The sequence below is a fragment of the Gopherus flavomarginatus genome, chromosome 1 (assembly GCF_025201925.1).
Source record: "Gopherus flavomarginatus isolate rGopFla2 chromosome 1, rGopFla2.mat.asm, whole genome shotgun sequence".
Classification (NCBI taxonomy): domain Eukaryota; kingdom Metazoa; phylum Chordata; order Testudines; family Testudinidae; genus Gopherus; species Gopherus flavomarginatus.
The window spans coordinates 130031417-130055381 of NC_066617.1; positions in this window are offsets into that span (position 1 = coordinate 130031417).

A 23965-nucleotide genomic window follows, 5' to 3' on the forward strand; every position below is an offset into this window, starting at 1 on the left:
CCAAGATCCACAAACCCGGAAATCCTGGACGCCCCATCATCTCGGGCATTGGCACTCTCACTGAAGGACTGTCTGGATATATGGACTCTCTACTCAGACCCTATGCCACTAGCACTCCCAGCTATCTCCGCGACACCACTGATTTCCTGAGGAAACTACAATGCATTGGTGACCTCCCAGAAAACACCATCCTAGCCACCATGGATGTAGAGGCTCTCTACACAAACATCCCACACACAGATGGAATACAAGCTGTCAGGAACACTATCCCTGATGATGCCACAGCACAACTGGCTGCTGAGCTCTGTGCCTTTATACTTACACACAACTATTTCAAATTTGATGACAATATATATCTCCAGATCAGTGGCACTGCTATGGGCACCCGCATGGCCCCACAATATGCCAATATCTTCATGGCCGACCTGGAACAACGCTTCCTCAGCTCTCGTCCACTCACACCCCTTCTCTATCTACGCTACATTGATGACATCTTCATCATCTGGACCCATGGGAAGGAGACTCTGGAAAAATTCCACCATGATTTCAACAGCTTCCACCCCACCATCAACCTCAGCCTGGACCAATCTACACGGGAGGTCCACTTTCTTGACACCACGGTGCAAATAAGTGATGGTCACATTAACACCACCCTATATCGAAAACCCACCGACCGCTATGCCTACCTTCATGCCTCCAGCTTCCATCCCGGGCACATCACACGATCCATTGTCTACAGCCAAGCACTGAGGTACAACCGCATCTGCTCTGACCCCTCAGACAGAGACCAACACCTACAAAATCTCCACCAAGCATTCTCAAAACTACAATACCCGCACGAGGAAATAAGGAAACAGATCAACAGAGCCCGACGTGTACCCAGAAGCCTCCTACTGCAAGACAAACCCAAGAGAGAAACCAACAGGACTCCACTGGCCATCACATACAGCCCCCAGCTAAAACCCCTCCAACGCATCATCAAGGATCTACAACCCATCCTGGACAATGATCCCACACTTTCACAGGCCTTGGGTGGCAGGCCAATCCTTGCCCACAGACAACCTGCCAACCTGAAACATATTCTCACCAGCGACTGCACACCACACCATAATAACTCTAGCTCAGGAACCAATCCATGCAACAAACCTCGATGCCAACTCTGCCCACATATCTACACCAGCGACACCATCACAGGACCTAACCAGATCAGCCACACCATCACTGGTTCATTCACCTGCACATCCACCAATGTAATATACGCCATCATATGCCAGCAATGCCCCTCTGCTATGTACATCGGCCAAACTGGACAGTCTCTACGGAAAAGGATAAATGGACACAAATCAGACATTAGGAATGGCAATATACAAAAACCTGTAGGAGAGCACTTCAACCTCCCTGGCCACACTATAGCAGACCTTAAGGTGGCCATCCTGCAGCAAAAAAACTTCAGGACCAGACTTCAAAGAGAAACTGCTGAGCTTCAGTTCATCTGCAAATTTGACACCATCAGCTCAGGATTGAACAAAGACTGTGAATGGCTTGCCAATTACAGAACCAGTTTCTCCTCTCTTGGTTTTCACACCTCAACTGCTAGAACAGGGCCTCATCCTCCCTGATTGAACTGACCTCGTTATCTCTAGCTTGCTTGCTAGCACACATATATATACCTGCCCCTGGATATTTCCATTACATGCATCTGAGGAAGTGGGTATTCATCCACGAAAGCTCATGCTCCAAAACGTCTGTTAGTCTATAAGGTGCCACAGGATTCTTTGCTGCTTTTACAGATCCAGACTAACACGGCTACCCTCTGATACTTAAAGTCAGTACGTACTGCTTTCCTCTGGGTGTCTTTTTTGGGAAAGGACCCAGAATATCCACAGCTACTCGCTGAAATGGGACCTCAATTATGGGGAGTGGCTGGAGAGGGGCCTTGACCTGGTCTTGAGGCTTTCCCACTCTTTGGCATACCTCACAAGACCGGACATACTTGGCAACATCCTTGCCCATCCCCTCCCAGTGGAAGGACTTCCCCAACCGGTCCTTGGTTCTGTTCACCCCAGCATGGCCACTGGGATGATCATGGGCTAAGCTTAAGAGCCTCCCCCAGTACTTAGTTGGAACCACCAACTGTTTTTGCGGCTGCCATTCTTCCCGGTGTCCACCAGAAAGAATTTCCTTGTATAAAAGTCCTTGGTCTATAACAAACCGGGATCGATTAGAAGAGCTGAGAGGCGGTGGGGTGCTCCGTGCCGCCGCCCACGCTTTCTGAAGGCTGTCATCTGCTTCCTGCTCAGTCTGGAACTGTTCCCTTGAGGCTGGGGTCACCAGTTCTTCCTCAGACTGTGGGCTTGGGCTTGGTCCCTCTGGAAGCAATGTAGGTGATGGGGTTGTTTCCGGTGCTGGTGAACCGCTCTCCACTGGTGCACCTGAGGTTATTTCAGGCTCTGGCTGAGCCTTTTGGGTATGGCTGTCTGTTGCTTCTGCCAGTTTTGGCTCGCTGGCGCCCTCTGGCTTTGAGTTTGAAGATGTGGTTGCACTTGCTGGTGCTGGTTGCTGTTCCAGTTCCGGGCCTGGGACTGGAGGTGCTGTGGCTGTTTCAGTGGTTGGCATGGAATCCGGGTCCACTACCTCTGTCTGGGTCTCTGGTAACCCAGACGGGGCGTCTGTGGACGGTTCAGGAACAGGAATGGGTCTGGAAGCTTGCCTGGTTTGGCTACGTGTAACCATTCCCACTCTCTTGGCCCGCCTCACCTGGTTGGCCAAGTCTTCCCCCAGTAGCATGGGGATAGGATAATTGTCATAGACTGCAAAAGTCCACATTCCTGACCAGCCTTTGTACTGGACAGGCAGTTGAGCTGTAGGCAAGTCTACAGCTTGTGACATGAAGGGGTAAATTGTAACTTTGGCCTTTGGGTTGATGAATTTGGGGTCAACAAAGGATTGGTGGATAGCTGACACTTGTGCCCCCGTGTCTCTCCACGCAGTAACCTTCTTTCCGCCCACTCTCAAATTTTCCCTTCGCTCCAAGGGTATTTGAGAGGCATCCGGGCCTGGGGATCTTTGGTGTGATGGTGGTGTAATGAATTGCACTCGCATGGTGTTCTTTGGACAGTTGGCCTTGATATGTCCCAGTTCATTACACTTAAAGCATCTTCCATCTGATGGGTCACTGGGCCGAGGCGAGTTACTGGAGACTGGTGAGGTGGAAGAGTAGGGTGTCTGTGGCTTTACTTGGGTGGTATGTGGGGTCTTTGGCTGTCCTCGGTTGTAGGGTTTATGGTCTGTGTGCCCCCTGGGGTAATCGTTCCCCTTGACAGTAGCTTTCTTGCTTTCTGCCACTTCCATCCATTTGGCTCCAATCTCCCCCGCCTCAGCGAGATCTTTGGGTTTTCCATCTTGTATGTACCGTGTGATGTCTTCAGGAACACCATCCAAGAACTGCTCCATTTGTATGAGGAGGTGCAGTTCTTCCAAGGTTTGAACGTTGTGTCCTGTTATCCAGGCCTCACAGTTTTTTGCAACGTAGTAGGCGTGTTTGGGAAATGACACATCTGGTTTCCACTTTTGGGTTCTGAAGCGCCGACGGGCATGATCTGGGGTTATCCCCATTCTGTATCTGGCCTTGGTTTGAAAAAGTTTATAGTCATTCATTTGCTGCTTAGGCATTTCAGCTGCCACCTCTGCTAAAGGTCCACTGAGCTGTGACCTTAATTCTACCATGTACTGGTCTTCGGGGATGCTGTACCCAAGACAGGCTCTTTCAAAATTTTCCAAGAAGGCCTCGGTGTCATCCCCTGCCTTGTAGGTGGGAAATTTCCTGTGCTGTGGAGCAATAATTGGCGCCGAATTGTTAGGGTTGGCTGGCACATGCAGCCCAGCTTTTGCCAAGTCCAGTTCATGTTTTCTTTGTTTTTCCTTCTCTTCATTTTCTTTTTGTTGTTTTTCCATTTCTTTTTGTTGTTTTTCCATGTCTCGGCGGTGGTCCGCCTCTTTGGCTGCCTGTTCTCTTTGGTAGGCTGCCTCTCTTTCTCTCTCTCTTATTTCCATCTCTGTTTGTTTTATTTCCAGTTGTCGCCTGTGTTCAGCTTCTCTGACTTGTTCTTCGGCCTCAATTTTTGCCTTAGAAGTCATGGTTCTGGTTTTCTTGTGTTGGGGTGCCCTCCGGTGTTTATCTTCAGAACTGCAGGTTCTCTGTTGCCTCCTGAAGTCTGCCTAGCAACAGTTCCTTTAGCTAATCTTCAATGTTAAGTAAACCTGAAAAACCACTTTATTTACATGTATATAGTGCTGGTAATGACTCTCAATGGGAGTGCTACTGTGTGACAAAAGACTCTTAATAGCACCTTAATGGTTTCTTGCTTAAGATGTAAGCCACAAGCTGCCAGAGAGAGCAGAAAAAAAAAATTCTCTCTGGTTTCTTTTTAAAACCAAACTCTCTCTGCTAAAAAGTCCCCAGCAGAGAAAAAAAAATATAATATTCCTACTGGCTTCTGGATTCTATCCCACCACTGCACACCATGTCAAACCTTAGTCCCAGATTTGGACCTTAGCGTCCAAAATATGGGGGTTAGCATGAAAACCTCCAAGCTTAGTTACCAGCTTGGACCTGGTACTTGCTGCCACCACCCAAAAAATTAGAGTGTTTTGGGGCACTCTGGTCCCCCTGAAAAACCTTCCCTGGGGACCCCAAGACCCAAATCCCTTGAGTCTCACAACAAAGGGAAATAATCCTTTTTCCCTTCCCCCCTCCAGGTGCTCCTGGAGAGATACACAGACACAAGCTCTGTGAAACTACACAGAGTGACTCCCCCTCTCTGTTCCCAGTCCTGGAAACAAAAAGCACTTTCCTCTTCACCCAGAGGGAATGCAAAATCAGGCTAGCAAATTCAACACACACAGATTTCCCCCTGATTTCTTCCTCCCACCAATTCCCTGGTGAGTACAGACTCAATTTCCCTGAAATTTCCCAGAAAAGAAAACTCCAACAGGTCTTAAAAGAAAGCTTTATATAAAAAAGAAAGAAAAAATACATACAAATTGTCTCTCTGTATTAAGGTGACAAAATACAGGGTCAATTGCTTAAAAGAATATTGAATAAACAGCCTTATTCAAAAAGAATACAAATTAAAGCACTCCAGCACTTATATTCATGCAAATACCAAAGAAAAGAAACCATATAACTTACTATCTGATCTCTTTGTCCTTACACTTAGAAACAGAAGACTAGAAAGCAGAAACTACTTCTCCAAAGCTCAGAGAAAGCAGGCAGACAGAAAAAAAAGACCTTAGACACAAAATTCCCTCCACCCAAAGTTGAAAAAATCCGGTTTCCTGATTGGTCCTCTGGTCAGGTGCTTCAGGTGAAAGAGACATTAACCCTTAGCTATCTGTTTATGACAGCATTGTTCTGTAAAATGTATCTTTTTAAATACTTCTCTCCCTTTTTTCCCCTCCCTCATGCAGCTGCAAATTTTTCAAGCCTCCCTACTCCATCCCGAAGGCTATCTCTGATAAGGCGGCAGAAAAAAAAGAAGCGAGACGAAATGTTCTCGGAAATCATGGAAGTGACCCGCAGTGAAAGAGCTCATCTGAATGAGTGGAAGGACGTGGTATCAAATTACAGGAAAGTTGCCAGTGAATGTGAGGACAGGAGGGACCAACGTGAGGAGAGGAGGGACGCTCGAGATGAGAGGTGGTGCCAGGAAGATCAGAGGTGTAGGCAGGAAGATCAGCGGTGGCGGGATGCAACGCTGGGGCTGCTGCATGATCAAACTGACATCCTCCAACGTCTGGTGGAGCTTCAGGAACAGCAGTAGGGTCACAGAGTGCCGCTGCACCCCTGTGTAACCACTCTCTCCCCTCACCATGTTCCATATCTTCCTCACCCAGATGCGTAAGAACGCGTGGGGGAAGGCTTCGTGCACCCGCCCACTCCACCCCTGTGGACAGCCCAACCAAAAGGCTGTCATTACTTTGAAATTTTTTTAGTGGCCTTTTCCTTCCCTCCTATCCTCAGCCCAGACCACTCCCAGGCTACCTTGTCAGTTCTCTCCCTCTTTTTATAATGGACTTTTTAATAGAGAATACATGATTTTTAAATGATACTGACTTTATTTCCTTAAGCAAGCTGTAATCGAAGAGGGAGTGTGCGTTGCTTACAGGGAATGAGTCAATTAAGGGGGAGGGGTTCATCAAGGGGAAACAAACACAACAGTCACATCGTACCCTGGCCTGTGATGAAACTTGTTTTCAAAGCTTCTCTGATGCGCACCGCTTCCTGGTGTGCACTTCTAATCGCCCTGGAGTCTGGCTGTGCGTAATCAGTGGCCAGGTGATTTGCCTCAGCCTCCCACCCCACCATAAAGGTCTCCCCCTTACTCTCACAGAGATTGTGGAGCACATAGCAAGCAGCAATAACAATGGGGACATTGGTTTGGCTGAGGTCTGAGCGAGTCAGTAATGTGCGCCAGCGCGCCTTTAAACGGCCAAATGCACATCCTACCACCATTCTGCACTTGCTCAGCCTGTAGTTGAACAGCTCCTGACTACAGTCCAGGTTGCCTGTGTATGGCTTCATGAGCCATGGCATCAAGGGGTAGGCTGGGTCACCCAGGATAACTACAGGCATTTCAAAATCCCCAACTGTTATTTTCTGGTCTGTGAAGTAATTCCCTTGCTGCAGCCATTTAAACAGAGTAGAGTTCCTGAAGACGCGAGCGTCATGAACCCTTCCTGGCCATCCCACGTGGATGTTGGTGAAACGTCCCTTGTGATCCACCAGTGCTTGCAGCATCATGGAAAAGTACCCCTTTCTATTTACGTACTGGGTGCCCTGGTGCTCCGGTGCCAAGATAGGGATATGGGTTCCATCTATCGCCCCCCCACAGTTACGGAATCCCATTGCAGCAAAGCCATCCGCTATGACCTACACATTTCCCAGAGTCACAACCTTTCGTAGCAGCAGCTTAATGATTGCTTTGGCTACTTGCATCACAGGAGCTCCCACAGTAGATTTTCCCACTCCAAATTGATTCCCGACTGACCGGTAGCTGTCAGGAGTTGCAAGCTTCCAGAGGGCTATTGCCACTCGCTTCTCCACTGTGAGGGCTGCTTTCATCTTGGTATTATGGCGTTTCAGGGCAGGGGAAAGCAAGTCACAAAGTTCCATGAAAGTGCCCTTACGCATGCAAAAGTTTTGCAGCCACTGCGAATCGTCCCAAACCTGCAAAACTATGCGGTCCCACCAGTCTGTGCTTGTTTCCCGGGCCCAAAATCGGTGTTCAATGGCTAGAACCTGCCCCATTACCAGCAGGATCTCCAAAGCGCAGAGGCCCGCAGTTTGAGAGAATTCTGTGTCCATGTCCTCATCACTCTTGTCACCGCTCTGCCGTAGCTGCCTCCTCCTCGCGTGGCTTTGCAGGTCCTGGTTCAGCACAGTCTGCACGAGGTGTTTACAACATCCACGATTGCGGTCTTTATCTGAGCAGGGTCCATGCTTGCTGTGCTATGGCGTTTGCACAGTTCAGCCCGGAAAAAAGGCACGAAACGGTTGGCTGCTGCTTTCATGGAGGGAGGGGTGAGGCTGTATCCAGAACCACCCGCAACAATGTTTTTTGCCCCATCAGGCACTGGGATCTCAACCCAGAATTCCAAGGGGCGGGGGAGATTGCGGGAACTATGGGATAGCTACCCACAGTGCAACGCTCCGGAAATCAACGCTAGCCTCGGTACATGGACGCACACCGCCGAATTAATGTGCTTAGTGTGGCCGCGTGCACTCAACTTTATAGAATCTGTTTTACAAAACCGGTTTATGTAAAATCGGAATAATCCCGTAGTGTAGACATACCCTCAGTCTTTAAACCACTCAGTAGGAATGCTGCATTTTGCTAGCAGTCTTGGGATACTTCAGTTCATTGACACAGAAGTCAAGGGTGCAAAGATATCATATTTCAGCCCTGACTTGTTTAATATGTCTAGCTTTGGGTATATAAATCAATATTGTCAAACAATCCTCCACAAGATACTGTATCATTGATATGTCCCCATAGAGAATATGTTCTGTTTATGGTCCCGATTCTACAGGCAGATCCCTGTGCCTGGCCAGTTGGACCCCTGTAGGCTCAGGGCACCTCACTGACTTTGATGGGGCTTCACGTGGACCCAGAGGCCCAATTGCCTGCAATAGCTTATACAATTGGAGCTTATGATCTGTTTTAAAGAAAAACAGTTGAAAAAATATTTGTAACCATTACAGAGCTAGCTGCATCCTCTCTGGGTGCACCCCGCAGGTTTCATGCCTGGTGCCTTCACATCTTCTGGGGTATCCCACCATTCTCAGACCACACCCTGAGCTATAGTGTCCCGTGTATTGACCATGTTTACACTGTTGCTCTGACTGGGTTTTGTACCTAGGGTTCTTCCCCTCAGGAGTCTGTGACCAGTGGATGGAATGACCAGACAGCCTTCTTAAACCAAAGTTTTGTTTAATCTTAACAGTAGGAACAAAGCATAACATGAGAAAAAAAATGTAACAATAATAGAACAGTCTATATCCATGTCTGTCTTACCTAGAAGCTTCTTGACTCCTGATGGAAGTCTAAAAAGGCCTAACTTCTTCAGACATCCCAATGGCATGTGTGTGTGTATTAGTTTGAACAGCTTATCAACAAATGCTTGATCTCTGGAAACAAACTGTTTATAGTCCTTTTGATCAGCTGGCCCCCAGCACTGGCCAAACCAGCCTTGTAACCTAGAGACAGGATCTTCACAGTTAATAGCATTGTCTCTTAACCGCCATGAACTATTTACCAGGCGGTAGCTTACCTTGAGCTATTGTTTGACTTCCTGCTCATTTTTCCATCAATCTGCTCTTAAACTAGTCCAACATATTTATACAGTAAACATCTCGATAACTATGCCATACATAGTATTCATAAAGTTATTACACAGCAGCCCCACATCTGTCACCATAGTGACATACCTTGGTTCTAGGAAAAACAATGAGGAGTCCTTGTGGCACTTTAGAGACTAACAAATTTATTTGGGTATAAGCTTTCGTGGGCTAGAACCCACTTCATCAGATGCATGAAGAGAAAAATACAGGAGCAGGTACAAATACATGAAAGGATGGGGGTTGCCTTACCAAGTGTGAGGTCAGTCTAAGGAGATAAATCAATTAACAGCAGGATACTAAGGGAGGAAAAATAGCTTTTGAAGGGTAAGAAAGTAGCCCATTACAGACAGTTGACAAGAAGGTGTGAGTAACAGTAGGGAGAAATTAGTATTGGGGAAATTAAGTTTAGGTTTTGTAATGACCCAACCACTCCCAGTCTTCTCATCAACTGTCTGTAATGGGCCACTCTCTTACCACCTCAAAAGTTATTTTTCCTCCCTAGGTATCCTGCTTAAAATTGGTGTTTATTTCCTGATGGGTGAGAGGTAGTGTTTGCATTTGTTTTTGTCTGCACCTTGGAGGTCTAAAGCAATTCCAGGGTATTTCATATGGTCTGTTCTGAAGCCGGTGATACTGTTGTGTGCATGGCCTCTGGCCGTTGTCTCCTGGGAAGGGATGGGTAGATATCCAGGGTACGCAGGGTCCCTCTAGAGTCTTTCATAGTGTGAAGGACTTCGTCGTTTTCTTAGAAAAGAGTTTGTCTTTATCAAAGGATAGGTCCTCTACTTTGGTCTGCAGGTCTTTGGGGATACTGGATGCAGAGAGCCAGGAAGATCTGTACATAACCACTGCAGTTGCAGTAGTGCAGGCAGCTGTATCCGCCATGTCCAGAGATGCTTGTAGAGCCATTCTGGAGACCAACTGGCCCTCATCAAGGACTGACTTAAAGTCTGCTCTCCTGTCCTCCAGAATACAGGAGGTAAAAATCAAAGAGTTTATTGTAGTTATCAAAGTCGTAGCTTGCAAGTAGGGTGGAATAGTTTGCAAATCTGAATTGCAGAGTGGAGGAGGTATAAACCTTGCAGCCCAAGATGTCTAGGTGTTTGAGGTCCCTGTCTTGCGGGGTGGGCCAGTAGTGCAGCTGTTTTGTCCTATGAGTCGATGCATCCACTACAAGAGAATTTGGTTGTGAATGGGAGAATAAGAAGTCTACATCCTTAGCAGGAACATAATATTTACATTCAGCCTTTTTGCAAGTTGGTAAGATAGAGGCTGGGGTCTGCCAGAGTGTGTCAGCTGGTTCTAGGAGTGCTTCATTTATGGGAAGCGTGACCTTTGAGGGCACAGAGGGTTGGAGAATTTTGAGGAGTTTGTGTTGTGTCTCCTGGACCTCCTCTAAAGGGATATTTTGACTGAGTGCCACTCTCTTGAAAAGTTCCTGGAACTGTTTGAAGTTGTACACATTCTGTGGAGGCGGAGGCATGAGGGTTCCGTCTGGAGCTGATGGAGAGTTAGGAGTCAGTGAATCAGGGTATGGTGCATACCCTACCTCTACAGAGGGGAGTTCAGGTGCTCTAGAAGTAGATGGAGCAGGAGATAGAGGTGCAGAAGGAGCTTGTGGTCTAGTGGAAGAAGCATGAGGACGAGTAGCAGTAGGAGCTGGCCAAGGGTACCAATGAGGCCAAGGCATTGGATAAGAAAAGTTAGGTGCTGCCCACAGAGGGGCAAAGTAGGGAAACTGAGGCTGGTGGTTGTGAGTGTGACCTGAGGTACAAAAGGTTCTGGTGGAGGAGGAGAGGCAGGTGGGGAGAAATCCGCTGCTGCATATCAGGCTCGCTGTCAGTAAAGGTAGCCAGGTCAGGTGGGGAGAGCGGCTGGTGAAACAGGGAGCACTGCGTGTCCAGGAGCAGAGAGTTAGGCTCAGGTGCCACTGAAAGGTCATCCTGACTTAGGAACTGTTGTTGCTGTTCCCTAGGCTCTGACTCCACTGCGCGCGGTCTGTGCTCAGAGGCGTGCACAGACTTTTATTTGGCTTTTCCCGGTGCCACAGGTCTCTTGTAGGCGCACTGTGGGAGGTCTGCTGCTGCTATCGGAGTGGCAGGCAGGCTTGGCACTGACGTTCTTTTCTGCACTGGGGCAGAGTGTGTGGTCGGCACCAGGTCTATTTTCTGTGCCAAGGGAACCAGTGCTGAGGAGACCTTCCCAGCATGGGAAGTCGGGTCCTTTACTCTGCGTTCTGCAGGAGCTGTGGCTGAGGCGCTGGGAAAGTCAGAGGTGCCTGCTTTCGGCGCTGTCAGTACTGAAGGGAAGGATCTCTCAGGAGACCCTTTATCCTTGTGAAAGTCTCCACTTGGAGACAGTTGGGCTTCTTGCCTCTTCGCCTGAGAGGGTGAAGCCATGCTCCCAATTGGTTTGGACATGGCTGGGGAGTGTGAGGGAGAGGGTTTGATATTGCATGTCTCCAGAGGCGGCTGCAGGGATTTCTGCATGATAAGCATTTTCAGCTGCAGGTTCCTGTCATGATGAGTCCTGGTTTTGAGGCTCGTGCAATGGACACATTTGGCAGGGACATGTGTCTCACCGAGGCACTTCACACAGCGTGAGTGTCCATTGGACTTCGGCATAGAGTCCTGACAGGAAGCACATTCCTTGAATCCTGAAGCCCAGGCATTACTGAACTAGGAATGCCGGGGGAGAGCGTCTCCGGGGGAGACAAGCTTGAGGAAAAAAGATTTTCTTTTAACTAAGTAACTATTCTAAGGGAAGGGGAACAACTAGGGTGTTACTAACTAACTAACTATTTCTATATTTTTTGTAATTGTTTCCTTCAGAGACCAGGGAAGAGGATCAGCACTGCTCTGAGTCCCGTCTTCAGCCAAGGATGGTTGAGAAGGAACCGAGGGTGGCGCAGGATGCACGTGCTCAGGCAGACTCTAAGGGACTGCAAGACAGCAGCTGAGCACATGCGTCCCGGCCAGGCACTGCTACCGAAGATCTCCGATCAACAGCGCTGGGACACACCGTCACCTGGAGTGGAGCACCCACAGGGACAGCACTCAAAAAAGAAGTCCTGTTTCCCTGAATATGGTAGAAACAAAAACAACAAGGATGCATTTCCTTGCTCAGTAAAAACAAAACAAGGCACTCCAGCCTGCCTGAGAAGCATCATCTATCTGCCTCTGGTTCTGTTCAGAATCACACTGCAACTGCCTTTGCTCACTCAAAAAGCATAGAAGCAATACCTAGTATGGGATCTCTGGGAAAATTCCTTATAATCCTTAACTTGTGGCTGCATGGCTGACCAGGTAAACCCAGGTCATCAGGCTCACGGTACCTCTTTAATGACTCTGGGTGGTTACCTGACGGTTTTCAGCTAAAATATTTTGACTTTCAGGTGTTTTCATTTTTTTTAAATTAAAAGTTGAAATTTTCCATGGGATATTGGGAGGAACATTTTCCAAACTGCTCTAATGACTGTACATAAGTGATTTGGTTGTTTTTCATATTAGGGATTACACACTTTACAAAGTACCCTAACAGACTCTATAAAACAACAAGAAGGGATTATATTAGTAAATAACTTCCCTGTAAGCAGTGTATTTCCAAAAGTTAAGAGGATGTTTGACTGTAATAGATCTTCAAAAATCAGAGTGGTAGCCATGTTAGTCTGTATTCACAAAAACAACGAGGAGTCCTGTGGCACCTTAAAGACTAACAGAAACATTTGGCAGTGTATAATTGACAAATAGAGTGACTGCTTGGAAGCAGGCAGATTTAAAACATTCACTGTGACCCACTGTAGCCTTCAAACACAGCTTGTTTTGGTTTCCCAGGGATGCGCATACATAATTTGTACTAGTCAGGCAAAATGATTCACCAGCCATCTAAATAGTTAACCCTACATGTTTGAAGTGCCACTTGTACTTTCTCAAGGACTGTGATCATTTATTTCTTTGTCTATGTTTTGTGCCGCAAGGGAAGCTTTACAGTAGTTTCACAATACACATGTCTCAAGAGTTGTTTGATTTAAGGCATCATGATATTTTCTGGAATGGCAACTAGCTGAATAACATTCTGCCCTCCCATTCACATGTCCAGTTAATGAAGATCAATGCAGAACAATTTTTAAAGTAATTTGGAAAATTCATGTGTGGGTTCATAAATTGCATTTCTTTCTGCTTCTAATCTTTCCAAGTGAGCCTCCTTCCACTGAATATTAAATCATCTGGAAAATGTCATCCAATGGGTTATTTCCAATGCAAAGAAGATATGCATAACAAAAGTAAATCATGATGTCATGACTGAGATGAGTTATATAAGGATTGGTCCTGGTTCTTTAATTATTTAGATCTTTAGCTTTGAATAGAAGGTGCACACAATAGTAATATAGCTATACTGACAAGCAGGGATACAAAAGGATATGTGATGACTGGGGCTAGGGCAGTCAGATCTAGTGGTTGGAGCTGGAGTCAGGAGCAGAGCCAAGGCCACAGCTGGAAGCCAAGCTGAGGGCCAGAATCAGAGCAGAGATCAGTGGCAGTGCCAGGAATAAGGCAGGAACCCAAAACAAGACCAGGAAGCTAGAACTAGAGATGTCTTAGGCAAACAGGTCTCAGGTGAGATGGCAGGGTCCAATGTAGCAGCCAGCCAGGAATTCACCCAGTTGCACTGACAACTTTTTGTGCCTGCTTCAGGCTTAAACAGCACAGCTGGATCAATCACTGGGGCTGGGCATTCTGCCAATCAGGTCTCCCATAGATGGTGCTGAAGTTCCATTAGCCACTCAGCCCACCACTTACTAACAAGCTGCTGGATGGCAGCTGAGATGTGAGGGTTGTCTGGAGACCCACAGAATCAGGGTCAAGATCTGTGGATCCTTACAGGACCGAGTGGTAGAAGCCATTGTACCAATCCTACAGTATAAAGTGCACCAGATTGTCACATTATTTCCTCACACACTTCTCCCACAGAATTCCCGATCTGTCTGTGCCAGACCTCTATTAAGAAGGAAGATTTTCCAAAGGAATTCAGCTGTAGCCCTGACTGGCATGGGTCAGCTACCCAGTGAGGACATCACCACATCTGGAAATGGTCACATTATTATTTGTTTCTTTGACTGCAGTACCTAGAGGCTACACACCCATCACAGCAAGGTCTGTATAAACACAGAGCAAAAAGTCTGCCCCTATCCCAAAGACATCACAATCATTATATAAGATGAGAGAGAACACATGGAGACAGAGATAGAGGGGAGGGGGATACAAAGAAACAAAGACAATATTGGTCAACATAGCAGGCAGTGGTCTCAGCACACCAGGCGCCTCACTGTTTTCAAATTTTTGTGGGGCATAACAAGTGAGCAAAGTATGCCCATTACTGGAGAGTCTTCAGGTGATCTAGGTTTACCTGTAGGCATTCTAGAGCTGTCTTTATTAATAACAGAGGCCATCAATCCCTCATCAAACCCCATAACAAGAACAAACAGAACAACTCAAGGCAGCATGTCACTAAAATATATCCACTCTCTCAAGTTCCAGAGGTGACACCACTTACATACGTGATTTGCACAGTGTCACTCTAGGGCATAACAACAATATTTATAAAATGCTATTTTGCATGTCTACTAGTCATACTTCAGGGTGCACGTATTTGCTTTGGGAACCGTAGAATCATAGGACTGGAAGGGACTTAGAGAGATCTTTAAGTCTAGTTCCCTGCATTCATGGCAGGACTAAGTATTATCTAGACCATCCCTGACAGGTGTCTGTCTAACCTGTTCTTAAAAATCCCCAACGATGGAGATTTCACAACCTCCCTAGGCAATTTATTCCAGTGCTTAACCACCTTGACGGCTAGGAAGATTTTACCAATGTCCAATCTGAGACATCTTTGCTGCAATTTAAGCCCATTGCTTTTTGTCCTATCCTCAAAAGTTGAGAGAACAATTTTTCTCCCTCCTCCTTGCAACCACCTTTTATGTACTTGAAAATTGTTATGCCCCCCTCATGTTTAGTCTCCAGATTAAACAAACCCAGTTTTTTTTCAATCTTCCCTCATAGTTCATGATTTCTAGCCCTTTAATCATTTTTGTTGCTCTTCTCTGGACTTTCTCCAATTTCTCCACAAATTTCTTGAAATGTAGTGCCCAGAACTGAACACAATATTCCAGCTGAGGCCTAATCAACGCAGAGTAGAGAGGAAGAATTACTTGTCGTGTCTTGCTTCTAACACTCCTGCTAATACAACCTAGAATGATGTTTGCTTTTTTTGCAAGTGTGTGTGGCAGGGTGATGACTCACCGGCACGACGCCTCTGCTGATCATCTCAGGAATTAGCTCTTTCCAGCCTGGAGCGCCCTCTGCAGGCCAGTGTCTCACCTGCTGCTGGCCCCAGTGTCCCTCCCAGACCCCGGTGCCCTTTACCCTAGGGGTTCTGCCCTTTACTCTAGAGGTTCTGCCCCAGCAGTACCCCTACACTCTGGGTCTCCCCTCCCTGGGGAACCCCCAACCCTCTAAATCCACCTTGCCTTAGTGGCTACTGCCAGTCATCATCTAGCCCCCACTCCCTGCAGTCTGTAAACCACTCATCATCGGCAAGGGAGTCAGACCAGCTGCCTCTGTCTAAGCCCGGGCTGCACCTCTGCAACCCTTGTACCAGCTTGGCCTTTATCAGGGCCTGCAGCCTGGGGATTTACCAGGCTGAAGCTCCCCAGCTCCCCTTGCCCTTCCCTAGCACTGCCCCACCGCAGCTAACTTGCTCCCAGACAGTTAGCCCTTCCCACTCCAGGGCTAGAGTGAGACTCCTCTAGCTTCTGACCCCCAATCCTCTTATAAGGGCCATCTGGGCCCTGTTTGGGTCTGGCCCCAGCTGTGGCTGCCTCCCCAATCAGCCTAGCTTGGCTGCTTTTAATCTCAGCTGCCCCACTACACAGTATTACACTGTTGACTCATATTTAGCTTGTGATCCACTAGAATCCCTAAATCCCTTTCCACAGTATTCCTTCCTAGGCAGTCATTTCCCATTTTGTATGTGTACAACTGATTGTCCCTTCCTAAGTGGAGTACTTTGCATTTGTCCTTATTGAATTTCATCCTATTTATTTCAGACTATATCTCCAGTTTGTACAGATCATTTTGAATTTTAATCATATCCTTCAGAGCACTTGCAAACTCTCCCAGCTTGGTATAATCTGCAAACTTTATAAGTGTACTCTCTATGCCATTATCTAAATCATTGATGAAGATATTGAACAGGACCAGACCCAGAACCGATCTCTGCGGGACTCCACTTGTTATGCCCTTCCAGCTTGACTGTGAACTACTGATAACTACTCTCTGGGAATGGTTTTCCAACCAGTTATGCAAACACCTTATAGCTCCTTCTAGGTTGCATTTCCCCAGTTGGTTTATGAGAAAGTCATGCGTGACAGTATCAAAAGTCTTACTAACGTCAAGATATACAACATTTACTGCTTTCCTCCTGTCTACAAGGCTTGTTACCCTGTCAAAGAAAGCTAATAGGTTGGTTTGACGTGATTTGTTCTTGACATAATGCTGACTGTTACTTATTACCTTATCTTCTACATGTCTGCAAATTGATTGCTTAATTATGTGTCCGTTATATTTCTAGGTACTGAATTTAAGCTGGCTGGTCAATAATTCCCTGAGTTGTCCATATTTCCCTTTTTATAGATGGGCATTATATTTGCCTTTTTTCAGTCCTCTGGAATCTCTCTCATCTTCCAAGACTTTTAGAAGATAATCACTAATGGCTCAGATATTTCCTCAGTCAGCTCCTTGAGTATTCTAGGATTTATTTCATCAGGCCCTGGTGACTTGAAGATATCTAACTTGTCTACGTAATTTTTAACTTGTTCGTTGCCTATTTTAGCCTCTGATCCTACTTCATCTTCACTGGCGTTCATTAAGTTAGACGTTCAATTACTACTAAACTTTTTGGTGAAAAACAAAAAAGTCAGTTACCACTTCTGCCATTTCCACATTTTCTATTATTGCTTCCTTCAACTGAGTAACAGGCCTGCCATGACAGTTTTGTTTTGTGTGTGTAATTCTCCCAAAAGTTCACTTGATATAATGAATTAAAGAGCTGCAAAATTTCATCTAAAAATTAAACAGGTTTTGAGTCATAGGAAACAGTCACTAAGCAATCCAAAGCCACTACAAAATTCACCCGGTTTAGGATTTAATTTTAAACTCAAGACTCAGAGCAAGTTCACTGAAAGACTGGCTCCATTTTGTACATTTTTTGTACAACCTGGGACAATTCACTGTATTGAATCAAAATCATGGGAAATTCATGATTTTGTACATTTTTAAAACAAAAAGGGGGTGGAGTGTGTAACGCACATGGATTGAGCAAAATACTAGCTTGAACTCCTGCAAAGCAAAACTGCCCCAGTTCTATACAGCTCCAGTTATAGACCCTCTAGTTCTACCTTGCCTCTAGTTCTACCTACAATCTATATGGCTAGTTATTAATGCCATCTAGCTAGCATTAGCTAAAAAGTATCAAGATTCTGTATCTTGTACCAGGTATTAAGCTGATATGGAAAGGATATTATTTTCTATTAACTTTTACAGGACTACAGATGTGGAGTCCTTTGTAACTAACAAACCTCTCACAGTGTCAGTGGCAGAGCCAGGAACAGAACCAAGGAGTCCTAGTTCCCAGTTCTCTACTTGTCTATATTTCTTCTGTTATGTTTCTTGTATTTATGGTGGCAAATTAAAAAATTATTAAGAGAAGAAGGCTGTTTCCCATTCTCCTGTGATCAAAGAACAGGCGCATATGTTGTTAAACAAATTGAGGATTGACTGGAAAAGGAAAACTGGTGGGAAAGCCCAGCCGATGCAAATTGGAGCCATTCCATTGACTCTGATGAGCCTGTGACAATTTACATCAGCAGAGAATTTGGCCCACTGTTAGGCAGAAATATGCAAACTCGTCTCTGAATGCTGATTGTATATGCTCTTCGGGGCAGGGAAATATTCTGTTAATTTCCATGTACATTACAGTGCTATGTATGGTAAAGGATCATTTAAAAAAGCAACTCTGTTAAGAAAAGAAAGGAGGGATTCCAAATTCTTATTTGCAAATTACTGCGAAAGGCAGATTGCCAGGGCACTCCCAAGAAATTTCATCACACACATCTGACTGGATGGGGTCTCCAATGACACTGAAGTCAAGAGGCACCACATCGAATCAAAAAATCAAGCAAGAATATGAAAGCCAAAGCTGTTCTTTTTAACTGTGCCACCCCAAGTCCACACAACTAAAGCAAATTCATGAAAACCACAGGGAGTGGGGGGTGAGAGAGGGGGGGAAATCTTACCTGCTTTTCCACCTTGGTCTCGCATTACAGGAACAGCTTAATGGCCGTTTACTTGGAAGGTTATGAGCTAAACTGGAGAAACAGGTTGGCAGAAGGAGGCTAATTCCAAACTCGGTGAAAACAATGGCCTGAGTACTCCCAGCTGCCTTGGGAACTGAACACCGTGTCAAGTTTTTCTTTAAGGGCCCCTCACCCTTCTGTTCTTGCAACAAGCAGGCTTCCCATCCCAGTGTGATATAAAATCTAGACTTAAGCTGTTAATTTTTTTGGTACATTGACACACTCAGTTTGTCGACGTACAAGTGTCAATTTAAGAATCCCACCCAACCCCTTTGTTTTCTTTTTAATTGCTGGCCGAAGAAGGGGGACTAGTGTAGCAACCGGAGAGGCAGCTGACTGACAGCTCTGGAGTACCAAGGTCTGTATTTATCCATGTAACAACTAGAGCACAGGCAGCAGCAGATGCCAGTGCAAACTCCCTGCCATCCTGCTAACGTGCCTCAGTCTTGACCTGGAGCTGCTGAGCCAGAGGAAGGAGGAACCGCAAAACTATGGGAGCTTGGAACCTCAAGGCTTTCACCACCGTCTGCTCCCATCGAAGTAAACTGAATAAAGAGGGTGGAAGAGTCTGGGGGTGAATTAAAAAAAATAACAAATTCGCTTTTCCTTTCTGTAAAGTGTAAGCAAAAATTTCAGCTAAGCACAACTGAAATGGCAAAAGCAATGTAGGAAAGAGAATTCAAATTTCTGGTGCCAAAAGCACCTTCTCCAGCAGATTATGAAAGGCAGCTACTTGCTTTGCATTATCAATCCAACCAGCTGGTTGATCATACTCCCCTGAGGAAATGACCCAACAGACATTGGGAGCTGCTAGTAAAAACAATAGCTTTATATAAATTACAAGTTTCATGAACATCTCCTATACCACACTCCTCCCTGGTGCTCTGAAATGAAGTCTCATAAACATGAGCAATTGAAGGCTAAATCTGTTAGAGCTGCTCAAGGAAAGTTTCCTCCTATACAGGGGACTAATTGCCCCTTAGGATCCCAGCACCCTCTGGACCTAGAAACTGCAGGGAGAAGCCAGCCAGAGACTGAAGCTGGTACTGCAACTTAAACAGGGACCTGCTGATGCTGATGTCATCAGAGGATTTTCAACAGATTTTAACTGGCTGTTTGCTTCTATCCCTTTTTGTCTCTCCCTTTCAGTTTCTTCACCTCAGTTTCACTCCACACCCATCCTTCAAACCTTCTCACTCTCCCACACTCTCTCACCCCCTTCAAAATTCCCTTCAGCTAAACTGTGAGAGAGAAGGGTAGGCAGACCCCTCCCAACAATACGCCTACAAGACACTTTTTAAAAAAAAAAGAGAAAGAAAAAAAATTAAATTGTAGCCCTGACATGACGTTTGCCGCCAACACGTTGTTCACTTTCTGTTCCCCCAACCTGTGTCTGTCTCGTCTACTCAGATTGTGAACTCTTGGGGGGTAGCGATGGTCTACTAGTCTATCTTTGTACAGTACCTGATCTCAGTTGGTCCCTAGGTACTACCATAGACATCATCATCAATAATCATGGGACAAATCTGGTCCTTGTCAGTGGATTTACACGAAGGATGAATGTCTGGATGCTCTGAGCCCTATTTTCAGTGCTTAATTTGTGCCTCTTTCATTACAAATTAAGCACTGCCTGTTTTACCATGTGTTCAGCAACAGCACATCCTGTTGCATTTGTGCTATTATTGGAAAGGTTTGAACTTCCCAACTAGACATTTGGCTAAAGTTCTGGCCCCACTGAAGTAAATGAAAAAATTTCCATTAATTTCAACAGGGTCAGATTTCACTCTGTCACTTCTGTCTGTCCAGATCCCTTCAGAGTCTTCCAAATGGCTAGCTAGCATCTGAGCCATGAGTTCTTACACTCTTTCCCATTTACTTCCACCAAGTGCGTTGCCTCACAAAGAACTTCTTTTTAAAGCCTTCCCTTATAATCAAGTTCCTCTCTCTCTCCTTCCCTTGTCATCATTAAGGAGCATAGTTTGCACATTAAAGCACATTCTCTAAACTGCCTTCATAAAAGGTCCTGTATTAAAAGTTTAAATGCCAATGAGATTAATAAAGCACAGGGGAGTTCACCCCTCTGTGCTGTTGTTTAGGGTATGTCTACACTTGTATAATTTCCTGCTCAAGCAGAGATACCCACACTAGCTCTGATTGAACTAGCACAAAATAATAGTGTAGACACAGCAGAGTGAGCAGCAAGAAGGGCTAGCCACCCGAGTATATACCAACGGCCTTGGATGGGATTGTACTCAGGGCAGCTAGTCCCTCCCAACACTCATGCTGCCATGGCTACATTTCTATTTTTAGCAAGTTAGCTTGATCAGAGCTGGCACAGCTATGTCTATTTGAGTTGGAAATTGTACCTTCCAGTCCCAGTGTAGACATACATTCAGGTTCTCTGCAGCCTCAGGCAGACATCACGGCATTGGTTACACACAGTTCATGGCTGGAAAGTCTCTGCAGTCATGAATGACAGCAATGTATTTATTTTTTAAAATGAAAGCTTAGATTAAGGAGAACTGGAATGTGTCTTGCAGACCACCTAAATACATTTTGGAGTTGAATCTGGGCCACAGACCATATTTACACTCTTGCACTGCAGCTTCTACTTTTTTCTTTAACTGGGGTGAATTCCTCCAGCATGAATTCTGTGACTTATATTATGGTTCTTTCAAATCATAAACATTCTGTTTTCTTTATTCTCAATTTATCATCTTAAAATCTCCTTTTTATCACTTTGGAGTTACCCAACCACAGGTCTGAATTTACATGTTGTCATGGTATAATTCCCCACTCTGAACCTTAACGTCCAAAAGATGGGGTACCAGCATGAATTCCTCTAAGCTCAATTACCAGCTTAGTACTTGTAGCGCTGCCACCAACCAGGAATTCCAGTGCCTGCTACACTCTGGTCCCCCCAAAACCGTGCCAGGGGACCCCCAAGACCCAGACCCTCTGGATCTTAATATAAGGAAAGTAAACCCTTTCCCACACAGTTGCCTCTCCCAGGCTTCCCCTCCCTGGGTTACCCTGGAAGATTACTGTGATTCAAACTCCCTGAATCTTAAAACGGAGAGGAAAATCCACCTTCCCCCCGCCTTCTCTCTCCTCCTCCCAGACTCTCCCTGAGAAAGTAATCCTAACACAGAGAGAAAATTAACCTCTCTCTCCCACTTCTCTCCTTTCTCCCCACCAATTCCCTGGTGGATCCAGACCCAGTCCCCTGGGGTCTCACCAGAATCAAAAAAACAATCAGGCTCTTAAACAAGAAAAGCTTTTAATTAAAGAAGGAAAAAACAGTAAAAATTATCTTTCTAAATTTAAGATGAAATATGTTACAGGGTCTTGCAGCTATAGACACTGGGAATACCCTCCCAGCCTAAGTATACAAGTACAAATTAAAATCCTTTTAGCAAAATATAAATTTGAACTCCTCCCAGCCAAATACACATTTGCAAATAAAGAAAACAAAGATAAGCCTAACTCACCTTATCACCTAGTACTTACTATTTTGAATCTATAAGAACCTGTATCAGGGAGATTGGAGAGAAATCTGGTTGCACGTCTGGTCACTCTCAGAACCCAGAGAGAAAAACCACCAAAAACTAACAGAACGCACACAAAAACTTCCCTCCTTCAAGATTTGAAAGTATCCTGTCCCCTGATTGGTCCTCTGGTCAGGTGACAGCCAGGCTCACTGAACTTAACCCTTTACAGGCAAAAGAGACATGAAGTACTTCTGTTCTATTAACCCTTGACTATCTGTTTATGACACATGTAATTAGAGATTAATCCAGATAAGCTTTATCCCTAGAAATACAGCAGCCACAGCTGTAAAGATGGCCCATAACATGTTGAAAAACACCAATGCTCTAGCTACACCATTGGATAACTGACTGTACTGGAATAATCATTTCTTTTTATTTAATGACAAGCTATTTTTTAGATTTACTCTATAGTGTCACCTGCTGTTGAACCTAGTGTCAAACCTCAGTTTGAAAGTGTCTTTCAGCCCATTAATGCTGAAAACAAACCAGAATTTTAGGACCTGGATATTGATATACGTCTAAGTAAGGATAGTCATTACTTTATAAGCGCCACAGATTCATACTTCTTCATATACAAGAATGCGTGTATGCGCACACACAGAGTGGATGTGGCTTGTTCATGCTGAACCACAAGGAAAATCAGACCTTCGTTATTAGCCCCTTTTGTAGCTAATTTGCAGCCTCTCAGTATATAAAGCACTGGTCTGGCTTTCCCAGAACTTCAGTTGGATCTCAGGAGCCATGGACTCAGTTCCATTGAACAAAGCTATTCCTGGTTTCAACAGAGGCGTGTTCAGCATAAAATTCCTCTACCTGCTCACGATTTGGTTATTTCTTAACTACAGTCATGTCTACAGTAGAAAAGATTTGTCAGTATAGCTAAACCAACATAGCTAAAGCCTCTTAGTATACGTAGATGCAACTTATACTGGCCAATAAAATGGGAAGGGGCTCTTGCTGGTATTTTTTATATTGATTTGGCAAACTAAGTAAGTTTTTGGGGGAAAGCACTTTTGTGCCATTATAACTGTATCTACACTAGGGCTTTTGCCAGTACAAAAGTGTCACCAAAATAATCACACCCCTAAACTGATATTAGTACACCAGCAAAACTTTCTAGCATACATCTGGCCTAAGTCAATTTTGCTTTTAAATCTAATTTGTACTAAAAACTGTAGGATCCAGTTTGCCTCTTCACAACAACGTTAAATTTACCAGCTGGTTCTCACACTTCCTTTATAGTAGCATTCACCCCTCACTCCTCCATCTGTCTAATAATTTCTGCAGAACCACATCATTCTGTTCTTTACTTTTGTTCTCCTTTTACTGGGTTTGTTGCTTTGCTTCAGAAAAATCTCTCTTCAAATTACTAAAATGTATGTGAGGATCAGAGAGGTGAGTTGTTTGAATCACAGGAATTGGACTCCAACATAAATACATTTTCTGGGCTCTGTGTACTGCTAATGCATTTAATTTGTCTTTTATCTCTAGAGTTGTCTTTTAAACTTCTTTTCTAATTACATTAAGGATTTGATTGGATAAGGAGATGGGAATTTCTATTTAGTCTGTAAGACAAATGTTGATCCAAAAAGATGGGAAGTGATTTTTGCAAGCCTGGGTGGAGTTTTGTTTTGCTTTTTCACTTACTGCACTGATCTTCCATTAGAAGTTACTTGGCACTGTTTTGATTCATTAGAGAAAGAGCTGTGTTCTTCTTTCATCTTTGCCATGTTAGATTAAATTTTTTCCTCTATTTCAGCAGGATTGTCACATACTAACTTTGCATAAACGCATCCAACTATTGGCTCTGCCACAGACAACGTGACACTGGGCCTGATCCACAGCTCACTGAAGTCAACGAGAGTTTTTCCATTGGCTTCGGATCAGACCCTTAATCTCAGTTCTACAATATGAGAATAATGCTTCCTTTCTCCCACTATTAGTCCTGGCTATGTAGATTGTAAGTAGTTTGGGGCAGGGACTGTTAGTTATTTGTGTATGTATTGAGTAGCTCAATGGTGTCCCAATCTCACTTGGGGCCTGCATCACTAACTACATCATCATATTTATTAGAATTTAACATTCATATGTTGGAAGCAC